Genomic DNA, 6154 nt, shown 5'->3' on the forward strand with positions numbered 1-6154 from the left:
ACCTTCCCCTTACCCTCCTGGTATCACTACTCTCATTATTGGTCCTGTGGTGTTTATCTGTCCTGGATTCCCTGTGCTTCCACCTCTTATCTGTACCCATGTACATGCTCTGGTCTAGTGGGATTTGTAAGGTAGAATTGTGGTTATGATAGTGAGGGGGAGGAAGCATTAAAGACCTAGAGGAAAGTTGTATGTTTCATCAGTGCTATACTGCACCTTGACTGGCTCGTCTCTTCCTTTCGACCCTTCTATAAGAGGATGTCTACTTGTGTACAGATAGGCTTTGAGTCTCCACTCTGCACTCCCCCTCATTCACATTGATATGATTTTTTTGTTCTGGGTCTTTGATGCCTGATAGCTGATCCCATTGACACTTCATGATCACACAGGCTGATGTGTTTCTTCCGTGTAAACTTTATTGCTTCTGAGCTAGATGGCCGCTTGTTTATCTTCAAGCCTTTAACACCCCAGACATTATATCTTTTGACATCAGGCACCATCAGCTTTCTTCACCACATTTGCTGTACACCCACTTTGTCTTCAGCAATAGTGTCAGGAAGATGAGCATCATGGAATGCCAGTTCAATAGAACAAAATATTCTTGAATTGAGGGAATACTTGAGTGGAGGCTCAATGTCCATCTGCTACCTTAATACTAAACCTATACATATATGCACATCGATCTTTTTCCACATACTCATATATAAATATATTTACATATGTACATGCCTTTATTTAGACTTCTATAAATGCCCTTTGCCTCCTAGCTTTTTCCTCTATTTCCTTTCTTTCCTCTTGTCCCACTATCATGCTCAGCCTTCATTTGGGTTTCAATAATTCCTATCAGCTACATCACCCTTGGTCATGCCCTAACAGGCCTCCTACACCCTCACTGATTTGGATCACTTGTTGTTCCCTTGTCTCTGGGTTTGTTAACACCACTTCATTTCCCCCCACCTCCCCTTCGTCCATGTGCCCCCAGAACTGTCGGTCCCATTGTTTTCTCCTCCAGATTGTTCATCCAGCCTATCTTATTTACACAGACCTGCAGAGATAATAACATGCACAAATACAAGACAGAGCAAAACCAAGCAACAAAATAAAACAAAGCAACAACAAGCCAATGAAAAAAACAAACAAACAACAAAACATAGCAAAAAGAAAGAAAAGCTTGTAGTTAGTTCAAGGACTGTTTGTTGGCCTTTAGGAGTGTTTTCCAGGGGAGTCTGTTGGGGCGCTACGCCCTGGCTCCAAAGTCTACTTTTGGTATTCCCTGGGGTCTTTGTTGCTCTGTCCCCTTTGCTGTTCTGTTGCACGCCCTTAGTGTTTTGCCTCAGTGTGGTGGGATCGGATCAGGCAGAATTCCCACACTGTGTCTCCAGTGGGACCAAATATTTTAAGGAAGGTTAGAAAGACCTCAAAAAGGAGCCAAGAGAGGGGAAAGAGGGAAATCCACTGTTGGTGGATGGAGGAATGTTGATAGCTGAAGTGCAGAACCTGGTGGAGGAAGTCCATGAAGTTACCATGGATGCCACAGCTATTGAAGTTAGGGCCTCACGTAGTTCAGCCTTTTCAATTTTAAGTCAACACCTTGGCATCTGCGAACTTCAGGCTCAGTGGAGGGCAAAGGCATCGCATGGAGGCCAGCTACCTCCAAGTGTTGATCTTTCCATCAGTCTTTTAAGCAAGAGTGGGGCTACTAAACATGATCGCGCACAGTGAATCATAACCCGGATGAGTCTTGGATTTACCAATCCACTCTAGAGACCACGTTCTAAAACAGTCCTTCCAAGGGCGTCTGCTCAATTCAAGGAAGACAGGTCAGCTCGGAAAGTAATGGTGTCCGTCTGTCAGAATTGCGATGGGGGTAATCTCCATCATTTTCTTGAAGGACACAAGGTGAGCATGGGGCTTATGAGAAAGAAGTGCTAAGAAAATGGGAAACTGCATTGATGAGGAAATGGTTCAGCAAAGTTGCACCAGGTCATTTCTTTCCATCATAGCAATGAAGTTATTCGTTCTGAGAGGGTAGGAAGGGCTATTCTATGAGAAATTTCTTATGAAATCTCACCCTGTCAACCATATACCTCTCATCTTGGCGCTTCAGACTCCTTTTTGACTTGAGTACTTTGAGGTTGCCCCAACTGCCTTTTTAATGTGGCACCAATCGAAGAGCACACATTCTCGGGGGGAAGGCCTAGAGATGGAAGCACCTCCTTCAGAAGTGCACAGGCCTAAGTGTGGAATATGCAGAGAGGCAGTACCTTCACATTTTGATATTCTGGTTTAATAAAATATTTATAGCATTATTTTATAGCAATGCTTTTTAACTTACCCTCATATTCGACACAGAGATTAAAATTTTTTTTTTCATGGAAAAATGCAATGAAAAGACCCTAGAACTTTCCCACCAATGCTTTGGAATTCCCCTCATTGATGTGGCTTGAATCAAATGTGCTTATCAATTACTTTCTCTCAGCCTATGACTTATCATTGCCTTCTGAAAAGCAGAAGTTTTTAAATTTTTGATGAAATACAACTTACTTGTTTTCATTTTTTTATGGTTCTTGTTTTGGTTCCAGATAGTCTTGAATCTTTAGAAGCCTATTTGTAACTTAGAACAGGAAACTGGGGAGAAGGGGAGGAGGGGGAGAAAGGGAAAAGGATTTGCTAAATTTAACCAGTGATTTGGCTTCAGCTAGGAAAATTGTTCTAAAGGGATTACAATGCTTTTATTCTGTGGCTATCTCACACACACACACACACACACACACACACACACACACACACAGCCACAGAAGCATTTTTCTAGCAGCAGTGAAAATATTTCCAAACAGCATTTCCAGCTAGGATTGCCAAATCCAATTGGGTTTATTGTTATTTTTCCTTTATTTGCTCCACTGCATTCTTCAGAAAACAGATATTCATTCAGGAGTTTAGTTTGGATTCCAAACACATGTGCCCCCAACAGGGCCTTTGGGAGCATTGCTAAAAGTATTCAGCCTAGATTAATTTAAATTCTGTGCTCATACCTGTAGAGTAATAGCGGAGCAGCCCATCTCAATGATACTGGGCAGTTTGGAACATGTGTTTCATGTTAGTCCCTAGGGTTGTTGCGGGACCTTTCTATAAATCAGACATGGTCTGAGAGTGTGTCACCACACGTAGGCTGAATGCCGCAGCAAAACCCCGGGAGCCACGTTCTGCTCCCAAATCACAGGATCAGTACATGGTGGGGATTTTGTCTGTTTGTTTTACTAGGAGCTGATCCCGACATCCTATCGTTCCATAGTTCGATCACATCAAGCAGCATTGTACAGTGCTACTACAATCAGTTTCAAAACATTCTCTTCGTTCTTGAACGCCTTGACATCAGCTTCCCGTTGCTCCCCACCCTCCGCCACTGGACTTCCCAGCAGCCCTTATTCTAATTGCTCTCCATAGCTCCTAGTTTTCTCCATAGATTCATCAATCCTGGGTTTCGTATATGGAAAAACAGACAACACACATAATAAAGATTCAAGAATCTTTAATGGCATAAAGATAATGGCATAACCATAATGGCAACATTTATCAGAGATGGACCCCAATATGAAACAAAACAAGCACACACACACACAGAGAAAATATTGAAAACCAGATCTAGCCCCGAGTGTATCTGAGGGGGGATCAAGTGACAGGGTGTGAAATGTTCAAGTCAGCTTTATCATTATCATCTCTCCAATAATCAATGTTTGGTAAGCAGTTTATTCCCATCCTTCAATTACTATTAGAGGGAAATTACTGGAAGCTTAGGCCTTGGGTAGATCTTGCAATATTATCTTGGGCCTCCACTGTCATCCATATCCTTCTGCAAACCAGAATCTCACAATTTAATCTCATACTATTCCCGCCTTCAGTTTTGGATTATAATTTATAATCTTTGGATAGTGGTGTACTTCTTCCCTGTGTATTTAGTTGACATCTTCCTTAGCGGACTCCTTGTTTGGAAACAAGCCTTTAAGAAACCAGACACTGTTCTATCTATCCAGGCACCATCTAATTTCTTCACCACACTTTGCTACAGTACCCCTATCAGTTGTGTTTCCTATCAGGCAGGACCATGTCAGCAGAACTAATTGTTCTTAGATTGCTGCTAGGATTAAGTGCAAGCGCGAAATCCATTCCTGGATCTCTGTTTTTTATACACCTCTGGCTCCCCTTAGAGACATCCTTGTTAATTAATGGTAGAGAATCTTATCGATCATCTCCCTGGAACATAGGATCTTCTGTGAATAGTGTCAATGATTAGCCCATGGTACTAATTTTTAAAACACTGCTGAGAAAGGGAGATTGAACAAGTGTAGGCTAACTACATATCACAATACCTGAATGATTCACGTGTACAGAATAAATGCTTACGCTGTTACCTGGCTCTTGGCAACATAACCACCAGGCAATTCCCCCCACTGGGGTGTGCTCAGCCTTCAATCACTCTTTTGCCCCCAGGCTTCATGCACACTTAGTGTCTGCAGACATTGCAGCATGTTGCAGTTTCCGGGGTTGTATGTGTTGCTGCAGATCAGCAACACTCCCTGCAGCACGGCTGCCCTGCCTCCAGACATGGACACTGGAGCCTCAGCTATGGTCTTCCTGCAAGACCATGAGGCCTGGGGTGTCCCCAGACGTGGTGGCTTACTGAGAGCAGTGGGGCAATCCATAATAAGCGCTTGATTGTCTGGAAATGCCCACTGGGGACCTGACATCAATTTCGCCCCCTAGTCTGCCATCCATTACACAAGCCTATTTTCTTTCCGTGGGTGGAGAACCAATGGCTGGAAACGTTACCACAGCCAGAGGCTACATCAGCCTCTGCCCCACTGGATTGCTGTTGACTCGCTTGAATACATCATGAGAATTATTTGATTGGAGGGGGGCAAGGTGAAGGAAGTGGGGGCTTGGGGAAAGCACCATAGAGCTGACAGATTTCAATAGGGACAGGCAGCAGGGTGCTCTCTAGTGGAGATAAATAACCTTCCCCCACCTCCCCACCCCACTCTACCCCCCTTAAGCTCCCTCACCTCTGAGGCTTCCTTTGGGCATTTAATGGAATTGGCAAAAAGGGCACTTCGTGTTATGCTTTCCAAGGCTCCAGTCCTCCTCCACACACTGCAGCCTGATTCCCATACGCTGGACCATCAGCCCAGCCCAGCTTGGGATCAGGTGGGCAGGGGCTAGGCAGGGGTCTGAGTGCAGGGAGTGGCCGGCAGCTAGAGCATCACTGGGACAAGCACTGGACGCCTCCTCTAGCACCCCAAACCCCGTCTCAGCCTGGGGATGCCTCAGGCCCCCGGGACTGGGTCAGAAGCTGGCATTTTCCTGGTGGAGGGCTCAGTGGTCCTCAGGGATCTTCTCCAGGTAACCGAGGGTCTGCTTGGCCATCTCTGTCTCCAGCTACTCTCGAGGTCTCCAGTCTTCGGCACCGCTGTGTCTGCGTCCTCGGTGGTCTGGCTGAGCTGGCTGCCGTTCTCCTATAGGACAGCCAGGCATCGGCCCCCCCAGCGTCCTTGAGCACAGTCCCATCAGTCCTGGCAAATGCCTGGCCCGGTTTCCCAGAGAGGGAGGCCGCTGATTTCCTTCTGAAGCTGCTCTGTGTCCGACAGGTCTCAGTGATCTCTTCCTTCTGCGTCTGGGTGCTGCCCACGTCTCCAGGATCTGCCGGGTGCAGGCCAGCTGGCCCTCATCTCTGAGCAGAGTCTGACTGCAGCCGATTCGAGCCCTCCACTCTCCTGTGGACTTCTCTGGCAGCTGCCTGAACACGCTGGTGCAGCTTCTGGCTCTCTGCCTGCCTTCGACACGGTTCCAGCTCTCTGTGATCCTGGATTTCTACGGATGGCTGTACTCAGCAAGGAGGGGCACTCAGTGCTTTTCCCACTGGCCATACAAGTGGATGAGCTGCTGGCCACTACTTTCTACCACAAGCTGCAGCTTGATGAGGTTGGCAGCCCCATCGAGCAGCGGCTCCACCTCACTGCTCCTCAGCCGCGGGGCCTGCTCTTGCTCCACCATGCTGAGCGCACACTGCTGACACGCAGTCCCCACCTGCACAAGGCGGATTCCCATCATTGTCATGATGGCTTCTACCTCTAGAGTCTTGTGGTTACTTCCCTCCAGG

At 46.5% G+C, this 6154-nt stretch overlaps 1 pseudogene; it reads right to left on the reverse strand.

The window, feature by feature from the left end:
• Nucleotides 1–5380: 5380 nt before the first annotated feature.
• Nucleotides 5381–6154, reverse strand: part of LOC101654104 — a 1859-nt pseudogene continuing 1085 nt past the window's right edge.

Source organism: Echinops telfairi, unplaced genomic scaffold (assembly GCF_000313985.2).
Source record: "Echinops telfairi isolate 266 unplaced genomic scaffold, ASM31398v2 ScPeMD7_7424;HRSCAF=8462, whole genome shotgun sequence".
In the NCBI taxonomy this organism is placed as follows: domain Eukaryota; kingdom Metazoa; phylum Chordata; class Mammalia; order Afrosoricida; family Tenrecidae; genus Echinops; species Echinops telfairi.